Genomic DNA, 15,207 nt, shown 5'->3' on the forward strand with positions numbered 1-15,207 from the left:
TACACTACCATCAGTCTCTGCTCCAGAATAACCCTTTCTGGGGAGCTGAGATAATCAGCAGTAATTAGATAGAGCTAAAGTAAGATAGCTTTCCTTAAACAAGCCAGCGAGGATCTGGCTTAGAACACAATCTTAAAAATGCCTTTGTCTATCACCAAGCAGAAAACCTTATCCAATTGCTTTCAAAAACCCACACATGGGTTTTTCATCTATACCAGTTTCTTAAGGAGCATTTGTCCCACATCACCAGTTTCAGCCACACATTTCTGCCCACATGCTGCCTATTTCCTTAGTTATTGCTTGGACAGATCTATTCCCCCAGCTGTTTTGCTGTACAGCCACACAAATAACTGGGTTTGCACAGCAGTGGGAACAGCATGGTGCTGCTTAAGCTGGCATTGCCACCTAAGAAACAGAACCCTTAGCATAGTGTCCTTTGGATCCTGTCCCTTCCTAAACCTTCCACAGGATTTCTTCTGGCCTTGCTTTCTGGGGGAGGGGAAGAAGTAGAAAAAACCAATCAATTAGCACTAACATCTCTGAATTAGGATTTTTTCCAAGTAGCAGTTTATTCAATATTTGATGGACCATTCAATCCCAGGTTGGATGCAAACATTTGCAGTCTTCTTAGAAGAAAAGTTTAACTCATTTCTCCACTTAGCTGCAGGTTGCTGAGGGGTTGGGGAAACTGGGACATACTTATGAATGTAAAAATATCGCCATAATGTTTCATGTTTTCCACACCCTAAATGTTCACTTTATGGTGCACATACCATATTGCTTCCCAGAACACCCAGATCAGGGCTCTTTTGCAGTCTGCAAAATTAATTAAAAGCTTAGAAACAAGGGGGCTGAAAGAGCATATTCCTGCTAAAGCTTTGCTGGTCAGTGGTGTCTGCAGACTAATTAATCCTCATGTCTTGATCAATTGACTCATGCCATAATGATCTCATACTTTTCCCATTCAGTATCAGAATATTTTTAATGATTGGAAATCTCTGGCTCTGGCTGTGTTTTATACCTTGTGTCATCTCTTAGACTTCAGGAAATTTTTTAGCAAGAGTTTCCACCTTTCATTGGAGCTAACCAAAGGGCTCCTCAAACTGCATGATTCTTTAGCAGCATCTCCCAGAATGAACCCACTTGGGAAAAACAAAATAAATCAATTAATATAGGCAAGGATGTAATCCAGACAATTCACAATAATAAAGTAGCTGCATTAGTCTCAAAACAGCAATTCAAAGGAGCATAGGATTAAGCAAATACTGTATATGTCAGTTCATTTGCACCATCTGCTGAACCAAATATCAGAAGGGGAAAGGATAGTAGACGCATGGGACTGTGTGTTGAAATATAGTTGGGAAAAGAAAATCATTTCAGAAAGCTATGAAAACAAAAATCTGGGTGCTTACAAGTCTGCAGCCAGGAGAGGGAAGGAAGAATGATGTCATTTCATAGACCTCAGAGATTTGATTTTTTCATCTACCATTTTTAGGAGTGAGGGAGGTTGTGAAGCTTAATATTGTCTACTCTGGAGTCTGGTTCAGATAGCAATTGCTATTTAACTATAGGAAACACAAGCATGGAAATTATTACACAGAAAACGAGAAGCACAGGTTTTTAAAATGTGCTTGGATGCTGTGACTGAGTACATGCAAAGTTTGGTCTTGGACACAGTCGCCAGGATACAGACACAGACTGACTGTGGTTTAGATGGTTTAGACATTGTAGTGGCTTACTAAGAATCTCTTGTGTTGACCAGGGTGGATGAGAGACATTTGGAACCCTTCAGATGATCTTTGGATCAATAGTGTTACTACAAATGCTTCCCTGGAAAATATGATCAAAAGCTGCGAAATTCTATTGTTCAGATACTATTGTAAAATATGTGTATTAGTCAAAAGATGATATTGGATTTGTGCATTGCCAAACATAGGAACAATAAAACAGGGGAAAAAATCCCATTATTGCGGTAGTCTGGGAAGTGCTGGTGCATCTCTCTGAAGTGTCATACAGTGTATTAGCATATACCAACCCATTTCAACCCCTCAAAATATGTGTTTATTTCTCTTCATCAAGACTGCTTAAATATTGGAAGTTAAGGTTTTTTCCCTTGTAATATAAATTGCTATAAGAAATGTAAATGAATTGTTACTTATTTAATTGATAATAATTGCCCTTCACAATCTGTGCCACAGAAGATAATGGCTCTGGAAGTCAAAAGACATTTGCACAGAAGTTTAATTTGATGATTATGTAAGAATTCCTATGTAAGATGACACATAAGAGCTGCAAATACTGTCCCATCTTTAAAGACTTGAAAAATTCTGGTTTAGTTGCAAGAAAAAAAAAAGAAAAAAAGAAAAAAAAAAGGAAAGGAATTTTCTGTGTCCCTTGTTTAGGTGTTGAATAGGACAGTATTCTGGAATGTGATTGTAAAAATTAGAAAGGTCTCTTTAAAATGAGTAAAAAGTAGTCATTGTTTAGTTTAAATTTCAGTTCTTATAGTGTCAGAACACCTCAAAAATACTCATAAAAGTATTTAAAATGAGTAAAAAGTAGTCATTGTTTAGTTTAAATTTCAGTTCTTATAGTGTCAGAACACCTCAAAAATACTCATAAAAGTATCATTGATTCACAGATAGATGGTGTTAAAGGACATAAAGCATCAGCAAAGAATCCAGTCAGACTTTGTGTATATCATAGGGTGTTGTATTTTACTGAATTACTGCCAAACTGAGCCTAGTGACTTCCATTTCACTGAGACATAACTGGTGTTTGGCAAGAGCAGAAAGTATCCTCGCAGTACCCATTTCAAATTATGGAATTATTAGTTTCCTTATTATATAGATGGGATATAGAGTAGTTCAGGGAACCATTGGAAGGTCTTTCTGGATGCTGCATGCTCTACCAAGAGGCTATTTTCTCATGGAAAAAAAAAGAAAAGAAGAAAACACCACAGGAATCTTAAGGTCTCAGTAACTCCTTCTCCATAAAACTGACTTCTCCTGACACTGGGGGTGATAATGAGAATTTGACGATTGTTCTGTGACTTGTGTGATATTTTCAGTCCTAGCTGGAACACATTAAAAAGCTGTTTTGAACATAGAGGATACATTACTGTGATCACACTAGCAAAAAAAAGTTCAAAATCTGTCCTTGCTCTCTAAAAGCACTACACTGCCTGAAGAAAATAGATGGGTTAGCATAGGCAAAATTACACAAACCATGTGCCAGAAGTGAAATTCACATTGCCTTGCTCACATAATAAAGTGCAAATTGTATTCTTTTAATGTAAATAAAGTATAAAAAGCCAAATCATAATTGTTTTTGTAGTCAGAGTTTCCAGTGACATACACTGTGTCTTGTGAACTTCCAAAGACATTGTGACCACTCTGAAAACAACAGCTGTACCTGTCACCAGCAGCACTGGGACCCACTGCACACTGACTGCATGCATCAGTCATGTATGGACAGTGCTATTTGCAAGAGATCACACATTTTGTAACTTCCTGATCCAGAAATGTAGCTCTGTCCAATTAGTCCAGTTTCTCTTAGCTATGGCAAAAAATCTGGGCATTCCAGTCACCAGATCTGCAGCTGTCATTGTGTAGACGATGTTCTTGGCATAACTTTCTCTGGCTGCATTTCTGCTGGTAAACCAGACAGACCTATGACACTGTTGAGAGCTGGCATATGAATATCCACCCAGGTGAGCTGTTGGCACATTTTTGCAATTTATCCCATGACACCTTGCTCTCTCCCAGACCTGTCTTGGTGCCATTCTTGAAGCAGCCTGGGCAAGGGATGGTTTTCAGTAAGAAGTGTGATTGGGGCCACCCTCTGCTGGCAGCAGGCAGGGTTGAGCTGTGTGCACACAAGTGCTGCACTGGCACATGCCCTGAGATCTGGAGAATGGGCCTCACCTATTTCATTTGGGAATATTGTATTTTATAATGTACCCATAAGTCTGTGGTTCCATGCCCTTTAGTAATGTATCCTTGTGCATTGGATCATCAAGCCATATAAACTTAGAATGGACCAGATAGGAGCAAAATTACATTTCTGTCATATTAACAGAGCATCCATTGTGGAATTTAGTCTGGCTTTTTTGTCTATGCTGACCAATACCTGACCTGATGCTGATATCAAACTGGCAGATGATTCCTTATATGGCATGAAGCATTCTGATATAAAAGTAATTTGTCAAATATTTTCAAAAAATATTGAACTGGTCAAATTCATTTCTACAAGCACAGCTCTCTGGATTACCAATACCCAGGAGCTTTAACACCAGGGCTGCTGTGCTACTGAAGCACAACCTTAGTCACACAGTTAACAGCACTGGGAGCAGTGCTGCACTGCAGTTGGTAGCACTGATACATACACAGAAGACCTTTTTCAATATTGCTGTTATTGAGAACTTCAAATGAGTGGATGAATTTGAAAGACTTCCCAGAAAATACATTTCCTTTTCAGCTGGCAGCTCAGTTATTCATCGAAGTAGTCTGTGGATTAAGTAATTTGACAACCTCTGAAAGGTTTCTTTTTGTAAAACAATTGTGTGTTATTGCTCTCTCCTTTTTCCATTTCACCTGTACAACTAACCCAGAAATTCAGCACAGACATATCAAGACAGACACTGGGACCAGACAACAGCCACACCAAGTTGTGTGTGATAATGCTGGTAACTATCACCGAACGGGCTCGTATACCAGAGAGGGAAAAACAGAAGCTGGGAAAGGGTTAAGAAGATTGTTTTTTCCTGTTTTTTTAGCTGACTTCTTGATATAAGTCTCTCTGGACATGGACAAGGAAGGAGTACAGATCTTAGTCAGTTCATGTCTCAGAAGATTAGTGCAGGGGAAGCCAAGTTGAGGTACAGCATCATGTGTTATAACACAGTTGAATAATTGGTATCTAATTTATTAAGCAACCAGGCAGATTGGGCAATCTGATTTTTCTAAATGTGTGGGAACTGTCAGTTCATTGGTATTGTTGGTACTTCTCCATCTTTATGTTTATGCTATGCTGCAGTGTGAGGTGGGTGGGAAGAGGCTGGACTATCCCCATTTGGACATGGCTGCCATGTCATGGCACTTTTCCCTCTCAGGAAGAATGTTAGCTTTGTTTCCCTGAGGGCTGCTTTCTCAACACAGACACTCGGACCCCAAAGCACTTGTGAGAGTGGATGGTGTAAGGCAGTGCCATTGCTGTACACAGTGCCCCCACAGAGCTGCAGTCATTCGGGGAAGCAGGGACTGCACGTGCCAGTGTGTTTTACCTCCACCTGATCATCATATCCACCCACCTTAAATTCCATCTCTGTTTTTTGTATAGATCCTGACAGAACAGCTCAAGTACACTGTGTACAGTTAGAGGACAAGTATTGATTTTGCTGTACCTGAATAAAATCCTTAACAGAAAAACAAACCTAATGTTAGTGGTTTGGTTTTCATCTCTTTTGACTTTTGTGCGTGGGCTTCTGTACTCACCATCTAGCATTTGATCCATGTGAAGTATAGAGTTGCAGTTTGATTTTTAAGATGTGCACGACCCAGGCTGTGATCTGTGCAGGCACAATTTCAGAGCCAGTAAATAATTTTGCCTATGTTTTATTGCCTGTATTTAATTGAAGTGCAAAGTAATAATTTCCTTCCTACCTACAAATCAGAGGATCAGATGGGCAGTTATTACATTTTTCTGCTGTAATTATCAGGAACAGTTGATACATCAGCATTACCAAAAAGATTCAAAATGTAGCTTATCTGCACTTCACTGGGCCAAGGGACAACTAGCCTGATCTGAAGTGTATCCTTATGTATTTTGAAGATGTAGCTCTGAATTAAGATTATTAAAGCACTATTTTAATAATAGGTATAGTGTACATTGGTTGTGTTGCTAACTATAGTGTCATGAAAACAGTTGAAGCATTATTAATGTACATGCTATCAATACTTAAAAGCATCATTGCCTGATGGTGATAATAAAGCTTCACTAGAGGATGATCTATGACTGCAAGCATTAAATACTCCCTACTTTAAAGTCATTAATCCCTACTTTCTTCAAATACGTTTAATTAAAAAGTTCCATTTTCCAGTAATTGCTGTTTTTATATAACCTCAAAATGGAATGTTATTCAGACACAAGGTCTTTTATATAAACATCCATCTGTCCACAGCGTAACAGTGCTGGGACAAGTTTTGTGGATTGGGTGAGAAGTGAAGAGATTACAGAAGACTCTGTGTCCCTGTAAGAACTGTGAACTTTTGTCCTCTGTGTAACAGCTCTGGAGGATTTTTGCCTTCAGAATTTTGGTACCAAACAAGGGAATTGCAGAGTCAATAGGAGAGCAAATCATGAAAGAATGGGCTTAATACCTAGTGGAGTTGAATTATTAGTTTATAAAGCAAAGCTCCTTCCTTATTCCTTTTTTCCTGTGTCAAGCTCTGCACTGCAAAGTATCATGCTTCCTATTTGAACACAGAATTAAGCAAACCTCAACTCCGTGTATAAAAATACATACCCATATACATATCCTCTGTGCTTCAGGCTGAAAGATCTCTAATAAAAAGAAAATATGTTGGTATTAATAAGATTGGCATTCAAAAAGTATGAAATAAATGCATGGAAGTTTGTCAGCTTATTAATCATTCCATTACAAGTGGTGTTTTTACTTTCATTGCTCGAACATCTAACCACAGTTCATCGGCTACAGGCCAAGCTAGCTTTTGCATTGGCACATTATCATGCGGTGTAGTTCTGTACTTCTCTTCCATTTATTAATGCTGCAGACTTCCTACAATTCAGGCTAAAAATAGAACTGGTTATGTGAAAAACACTGCATTTGTGCTTGAGCTGCAGTATAGAAACAAGAGGATTTTATATGGATGGGGGAAGAGATTCATGACACAGAAGAGCTAGCTGCTTATACTCTGGAAAAAGCTTTCTTTTTGCTAGGTTGTAGATAAAATTAGAGTTGCTATGTACATGTTAGTCTGAAGGATGAATCACAGTTGTATTGCCTCAGTTTGTATGAATCTTCATGTGTATCTATTGTATGAAGGAAAGATGATTTCTTATACAAGGAAACATGAAAATAGCACAATGTATGGAAGTGAATTTGTGAAATCAAAGGCGAAGGTGATGTTTTGGTTTTCAATATAAAGACTGTCTTCATCTGTGGCACCTGTTTTGAAGTAGCCTCAAAAATTACACAGTAAGCCAAAACTTCGATCTCACCACTAAATTTTTAGACTTGCATTTTGGCCAGGCATAGCATCTCCTATTGTTCCACTTTCAGTATCTTTAAATCAGCATTTGCTGTCTGTAGACCACTTCACCATGAAAACATTTCTAAACTTATTTCCAAGTTGCAATACAGCTGCACACTAAAAATGGTCAGCATTCAAATGCAGTCCCTACACTCGTGATCTTTTTTATAATGCTGTGATTTGTTTTGAATCAGCAGTAGTTTGAACAAGACAAACAACATACTGGATTCCATCTGAACCTAAGGGAGCTGCCAGGGACACAGGTGAAGAGTGACAGTGGATGCATTTCATAGTCAAAATGAAAAGCGGCAAAACTGATAAGGTCTCATTGTTGCACAAATAGAAAAGCTAACAGTTTGCATATCAGAAATATCAGGTGTTAGGATTTAACTCAGAACTGCTGAATTTGCCTTGTTTGCCTTTGGAGAAATAGAGAGGAAGGAAATGTCATGCAGCAACATCACACGTGATAGTGATGGGAGACAGCAAACAAGGAAATAGACCTTTCCGATGCTGTTTCCTAGAGATACTGTTTGGACTGGCAGTGATGGTGGATTATTAAAGAATTCTGATTATTAAGTATATGCGCTTGGCAAAGAATAAGAGAGGAACGAACCTCTTTTGAAGTACACAAGTCTCCAAAGTTACCCTTGTTTTGTTTTTAACTCGGTACTGTGTAAGAAATAAAATTGGTGATTGTGTTAGAAGCAGAGACAGCAATATTGAAATGAGAACAAATTGTAAGCTGTATGATTTTTGAACTATCAAGAGAAAATGAAATTAAGAAAGCTTTCAAATGTCATGTGCTTTGCACTAGACCACTGAAACACAGTGAGATAAAACAATGGGTATTGAGTTTCTATGTCAATTCATAACCTACAATTGGATGTAAAAAGGAGATATTAGTTCACAGGACAAGGCTTAAGTAAAAAATATTTGGTACAAAGAGCTTAGTTCCTTCTCTTAATTACTAGAGACCAACCTTAAGCCCTACCTAATGGTGGAACTCCAGCCAAATCCAGTATAGGCTGAAATCAATGAATCTGCTCTGATTTACATTAAAATTTAATTTTGTCCTGACAAGCTCTCTGAAATTGATACTCACTGCAATACCAAATGCAGTATAAAAGATCATATCATGCAGTCAACATGATGCACTTTGCAATGTAATTTAACACTAATGTTAAATTAAATTACAAGGATAAATTTTATGGTCCCTCTTAAAATCATTTAAGAGCTTAATTCTGATCTGAGATGTGTAAGACACAAATCTTTCCTATTGATCACTGACTATACAGATAGCTGTGAGAGAAGAATCACACAATATGATGGGCTGTCCAAGACTTTTTGTTATGATACAGGCTTGTGATTTGATGTATTGACCCTTAGTTTAGGATCTTTGCTGAAGGAAAAGGCTCAAGCAGGTTGTCATCATTGAAGAAAACACCAATCAATCTGTATAGTTTGGGTGAGGCCAGATTGCACCAGGAGATCCTTAAGGAAGATTTAGACAATTCTAAACAAGAGTTAGACAACTCAGATTAAAGGTTTTCATGGTTTTCAGAACTAAGCTCTGGGTTGGGACTTCCCCTGTAAGTCCTTTTGTTTTCATTAGCTGAAAATATATGCAGCAACTGAATGCAATTTGCCTGTGCCATTAGGATTCCAGGAATATCTGCTTATGTTATTGAAACCACGTGCCCTTACTTTGTCTGATTTGTCATTGAGGGAAAGTAAGAAGATAACCTTCACTGTCCACTTTGGTGTAGGAAGAAGCATGAGCCCACCTGGGCAAACAATATTAAAAGCTCATAAGGTTTGTGTGATGCTGTGAAGGAAGGGTTTTTCAAAACATCTCCCCATTGTACAAAGGGTGAAGAGGAAAAAGAGCATTTGCTGAAAGGACATTCTTTTAATGTCTAGGCGATGAGAGGCAGAGTGAATAATTTAAAGTTGCAAAGTTCTTGCAAAGAATCAAAAATTAGAAATCTATTTAAAAAACAGTATTAAAACTTCAAAGGGAGAAGCAAAACTACAAACAGTGGAGCTCCTTTCTAAGCCCATAAACTACAGATCTTAAATAAAAAGACTAAGCAAAATCACAGGGAAAGACTTTTTTCAGAGTTTGAGGGGAAAGGGTTTTCAAATAGTTACAGCAATGACTGAGAGGCCTAAAACATTTTTTAATGCTTAAGAAGATGTTGAAACAGAATTCCTTACAGCACATTCTGTAATAAGCGTACTGACGAAGTGATAACTAATTAAGACATATGTCAAAGTCGTCTCCACAAATGCACTCCAGCATGAGTTCTTCCTCTTGGATGGGGAAAGGAGAGCACATCTGTCCAGTTCAACATGCCTTACATGACATCTCAAAGGTGCTCCACACCATTCATTACTTACAAACTGAAGATGTCACTGTATTGGGTTTGTGTGGTCAGGTTTTGGTAGCAGGGGGGCTACAGGGGTGGCTTCTGTGAGAAGCTGCCAGAAGCTTCCCCCATGTCCAGCAGAGCCAATGCCAGGTGGCTCCAAGATGGACATGCTGCTGGCCAAGGCCAGGCCAGTCAGAAATGGTAGCAATGCCTTTGTGATAACATAGTTAAGGAAAAAAAAAAAGTTATTGGTCAGATGTAATTGTGACCAGAGAAGAGTGGAGTGAGAATATGCAAGAGGAACAGCTCTGCAGACACCGAGGTCAGTGAAGAAGGAAGGGGAGAAGGTGCTCCAGGCACTGAAGCAGAGACTCCCCTTCAGCCTTTGGTGCAGACCATGGTGAAGCAGGCTGTCCTCCTGCAGGCCATGGAGGAGACCCATGCTGGAGCAGGGGGATGCCTGAGAGAGGGCTGTGAACCCATGGGAAACCCGTAATGGAGCAGGCTCCTGCAGGAACCTGTGGACCTGTGGAGACAGCAGCCCACACTGGAGCTGGTTTCCTGGTAGGACTTGTGGCCCTGTGGGGACCCATGCTGGAGCAGTCTAGGCTTGAAGGACTGTGCCCTATGGAAGACTGACCCACACTGCAGCAGTTCATGGAGAACTGTTGCCCATGGGCTGGATTTACATTGGAGCAGTTAATGGAGGACTGTCTCCCGTGGGAGGGACCCTACACTGAAGCAGGGGGAAGAGTCCTCTCTCTGAGCAGTGGCAGAAACAATCTGATGGACTGACCATAACTCCCATTTCCCATCTCCTTGCACTACTGGAGTGGAGGAGGTAGTGCTTGGGAAGGAGGCAGGGGTGGGGGAAGGTGTTTTTAGATTTATTTAGCTTTTCATTATTCTGCTCTGATGTAATTAATAATAAATTCAATTAATATCCCCCAGTTGAGTCTGTTTTGCCCATGATGGTATTTGGTGAGTGAGCTCTCCAGGTTTATTTTTAGTTTGATACAATATGGGTGCTAAGGAGGCCCCTCAAATAAGGTTCTTCTCAGGGATGGGTGTGCTCAGCTCTCTGCAAAGCATTTCAGCAGCAGTTCTGCAGGAACACGGACACTGACAGGAATGCTTTCCAGGTTACAGAAGTGTTGAACCCAGAGCCCTTCTACTAGTCTGGGCACACTGCAGGATGTGAGGAACTGCAGTCCTGGCTGGGATGCAAGCAAGGAGGAAGAAACTTCTTGAACCGTAAAGGAAGTTGGGTTCCCTGCTGACCAGGGGCAGGGTTTTGATGCTGTTGTGGTGTCAGCACAAAGAAGGGCAGAATTAATAGCCACAAGAGCTGACAAAGTTTCCATAATGACCTGAATTGCTCCAGAGTGCATGAAGGAGAGGACACTGGTGGAAGCTGTTAGCTAGCTGATATGTAAAGAAGAGGGAAAAAAAAAAAGAGGAAAGGAGAAATTAAACTGGAGTCCAACAAGAATTAGCTTCAACACTGGTGATGGCTGTGCTGTGTTAAGATCCATTTCCTATCCACTCATAATATTTGCCTGCAAAACCATGTTTTTTAAGCTTAGTCTTACCTGAAATGAATGCTGCTTCTTTCCATTATCACTATTGCTGGGAATTGAAATGGCTGCAGATATAGAGCAGTGTAAAAACATGATGAGCTATGTAGCTTGGGAGCAATTGAGCAGCTGAATACTGCATTATTGAGAAATCATTCCCTACCTCTGGGTCTTAGTGAGAAACTGGAGAGTCCTAGACTGGCATTCAGGGTAGAGCATAGGATGAATAAACATTACTGAGTGCTGAGTATTTACTAGTGAATCCAGCATGGAGCTTCAGCAGTTGCATATCATTCCCCTGAATCTTGCAGAGTTGGCAACACATACAAAAGGTATAGTGAATGCTAGGAGCCTTGTGGCAGAAACAAAATTATCAATTAAATTGATGACATTTTGTTTAAAGTGCAGCAGGCAAAACAGCCATATTTTCAAGTGACAACACGTGAGAACCATTTAAATATATATCAGTAGTCCTCAAGGGACTTGTAGATAGCTATATTAAATTGTTGGTTTTACATGCATACCTTTCTATTGCCAAATTACTCATGGCTTAGTATTTTACTTCTTGTCTAGTTGAGATAGAAATCTTTTTAGGACAAGGGGCTCAATAGTTTGTAAAATACATGTTATCTATGGCATTGTATAAATAATAAGTAATAAGCTGTAGATGTTAATGATCATTAATATTGCAAGTGTTAAGCTAGAAATTCTGTTTCTTAGCTTCTTAGGTGATTGCAAGTATAAATATTTCTTGACTCAGTGTGGTAAGCATTACAAAACATAGAACCTTCTCCGGTTTGGAGTGATGTCTATCAAGTATGTCCCAGATCCTGTAGATCTCCTGTTATGGAATTTGTCCCAGAATCTGCTACGGTATTGTGCTACAGAAACTCATCCTGTATTTTTTTAAGTTAACACAAAATATCCACTCCACGTGATTTTGGAAATGTACTTAAAATATGAGCCAAGTTCAACCTGATGTAGTCCTGCCTTGCTGAGCCCTGAACTAGTCTAAAACAATTTCTTTGAGAGGCGTGATCCCATTCATATCAATGAAATTTTAAGTCTAAGTCTAAAGAAAGTATTTTGAGCAACAGTTTCAAACCTTTTCATTACTATCTGTTTAAATCAAATGTATTTAATTTAGGAGTAAATACAGTAGGTGTGCCTATACCGTATTTCCAAGTAGTTTCCCACGTCCTTCTAGATACCAAAAGCTCGTATTTTTCCCTACTTATGTAGCAAAACCACGGACTTCAGTCTGTTTATACACTGCCAATTTAAAAATCTTTGGCGCAGAAGGAATTGGAAATACAGAGAGAACAGTAGTCATAGTAAACAGTCCAGGGATTACTCTGTGGTATTGGACTAACTTAAGCTATTGGGGCTAAGAGCTGCCTTTTCATTCTGTCCCAAAGATCATCTAAGGTTTCACTAAAATAAAGGATCCTATGCAGACTGGATTTTGAATATTCAGGTTAAAATGACTTTTATAACTTAAATTGAAGCACCTACTGGATTTGCTGCTTGCTACACTAACTACTGCAAAATTCCAAAATTGAACATATATTTATTCCATGTATACCATTACATGGGATGTACAATGCACATTTATTTGCATCCACATCTCAGCAGGAGTGTACAGTGTCTCTTTCAAAAAGGGAAAGCAGGTAGCAAGAGTAGTAAGCTGAGTGATGGGAATCTCAAAACCTCTTCTTTTGGCTTAAAGTTTATCATGAAGGGAAGGAGCATGGATATGGTTGATCCACTGAAATGTACTGATGGAAGAGACTTGTATTTGACTTGACATACTGGGCAAGAACTTAGAACAATGCCAAATCAATCCCCTCCAGAAAAACAAGTATGTAAAAAAAACCCCTCATTTCTTTCAGTTCAGAAAAAACCCAAAACATTTCTCATTTATATCTCCATGTTTTTAATGGAAAACAAAGACAGTTTTAAAGATGAAAATGTTCTGTATTCACATGTGATCCTTAAAAAACACAAGCTATTTTGAGCAGTGAATTGCAAGCCGGCCAGTGAAAGAAGCAGCAATATGTTCCTAGGAAATTTTCATTCCTCCCTCTGTTCTGCAGAGAAATGATACATTAATTCTGAAAAACAAGCATAAGCAGAGAAATTTAAACTCAGCTATAAGCCTTCTCTATTTCTAACTCCAAAGAATGAACTTTACTGAGGACTGCAGAAATGTGTTCCTGTTTCAGTGCCATACTGCTGGGAGTGCAGAGCATTCATACTCTGGGCTTTGAAAGGCTTTGAAAACCAATCCAAGAAGTCAGACTTGGAGGTATAGCTCTTTCACAGAGACTGAAAAAAATACCCATAATGTGTCCCCTTCCTCATCACAGGTGTATTAGTAACATATCATGGACCTTTGGGAATATATGTCTGTGGATATGCATAAAACAGTGGGCAGAGACATTTCAGTTCTTTTCAGAAATCCTGCCCCACTGAAGAAGTGGGGCCTTTCCCAGGGAAATGCACTGAAGCCAGAATTTCACTAGCACCATCAACTGGAGTTGTTTTCTCTAGAGCACATACAGGATATGCAGAGGGAAGACTGCATTTCAGCATAGAAATAAAATGTCACAGAGTCGTTGGTTAATAACTCAGAATGTTTGTGAAGGATAAAAAATGAGCTCTTAAAGAAAGCACTGAACCCCTTCAAGGCTGCACATTGTATTCCAGGTATACCTTCACTGTCAACATCCTACCTGAACATTAGGCAGTGATTAATACTCCCATTCAAATGGGGGTTTTGTCAGTTTTAGGAAGGGTTGTACATCTCCATGAGCTCTGAATTTTCAGCAGTTCCTATAATTTTCAAGTGATTAATACAGCCATTCAACGAGGAGAAGTTTCAAGCATTAAACAGTTAAAAGTACATTTCAGTAAAACTTCAGGGAACACTCTCGTTGCTGCCTGGTTCCTTGCTGGCTCATTCAGAAAAACTGATGTTACATTATGCATTAACATTTGTAAGTGTCATCTATATGAAAATTTTACTTAATTCCATTTTTTAAATTGTGGTTAGTGAAACTTTTGCTTTTACAGACAAAATGGGTAACCACGGGAAGATTCTTAAAACTTGCTTCTTTTGGTAGACTGTGGGACTTGTTGGTCGTCCAGCACTTACTGACCAAATATGTTTCCTGATTTAAAGAAACTGGCTGTGTGGTTATGTCAGTCTCAGCACCTAAGTATTGCAAGACTCGAGTCTCAGTGATTTCTCTTTAAAATGCAAAAAGCATCGAAAAACTGAAGGGCTGCAGTTCTTTTGTACTGCTGGCATGGAGGCAGGGAAGCCTGTTAGCTGGGGCAGCTCTGCCACCTGCAGCTCAGCTCCGGCAGGACCGCAGCGCCTTCACCAGCCACCCAACAACCTTCCCTACTGCAAATGGAAAAAATCTCGTGGAGACAAGAGGTTTCACTGAAGAGGGTAATTGCTAATTAAATTAGCAATAGAATACATAAGCTTATGGTATGTAAAAGTAAGGTGAAAGAGAGCTTTCACATCGGTCTTTCCGCTAATCTTCACTGCTACCAGAATGAGTATCTGTTCTCGGAATAGAATAAAAACCCAGGATTAGAACAAAAATCATAAGGCTAAAACTATCCTTGGTGTGACTGGACTGATCTCAGAGATTAATATGGCTCCCCTTACTGATGAAGGCCGGTTTGGGCTCTGTTGATAACGGAAGTATTACAGGAAATTATGTGTGGATCCATATTCTCCGAACCTTCTAACCCCTGTCTGCAGTGCCTCCAGTGTCTCCTCATATAACTCCCTTCTTAAAACACACTGGGTTTTGAAACCTGTAAATGCTAGTCTTCTCCTCTAAAATAAAAAGTCATTAAAAAAATCAAATCCTTCCAGATGTGTTTTACTAACACACACAAAAAAAACCCCAAAACCCATGTATTTTATTATATTCTGTACTTTCACCTCCCTGAGCCCTA

At 39.3% G+C, this 15,207-nt stretch overlaps 1 protein-coding gene and 1 long non-coding RNA gene across 13 annotated transcripts in view; one reads left to right on the forward strand and one right to left on the reverse strand.

Annotated features, from left to right (window-relative positions):
- LDB2 (LIM domain binding 2) overlaps positions 1-15,207 on the forward strand; it is a 221,027-nt gene that overhangs the window by 190,291 nt on the left and 15,529 nt on the right. The window lies entirely within an intron of this gene.
- Positions 1-15,207, reverse strand: part of LOC135413444 (uncharacterized) — a 106,241-nt gene that overhangs the window by 6,976 nt on the left and 84,058 nt on the right. For 3 of the 4 annotated variants that reach the window (XR_010430236.1, XR_010430235.1, XR_010430238.1), the window contains one exon: positions 6,527-6,564. This is a non-coding gene — a long non-coding RNA (uncharacterized LOC135413444). Of the gene's footprint in view, positions 1-1,321; positions 1,566-6,526; positions 6,565-15,207 lie in introns of those variants that run through there. The other variant, XR_010430237.1, reaches the window with a different exon arrangement.

The sequence above is a fragment of the Pseudopipra pipra genome, chromosome 4 (assembly GCF_036250125.1).
Source record: "Pseudopipra pipra isolate bDixPip1 chromosome 4, bDixPip1.hap1, whole genome shotgun sequence".
Lineage (NCBI taxonomy): Eukaryota > Metazoa > Chordata > Aves > Passeriformes > Pipridae > Pseudopipra > Pseudopipra pipra.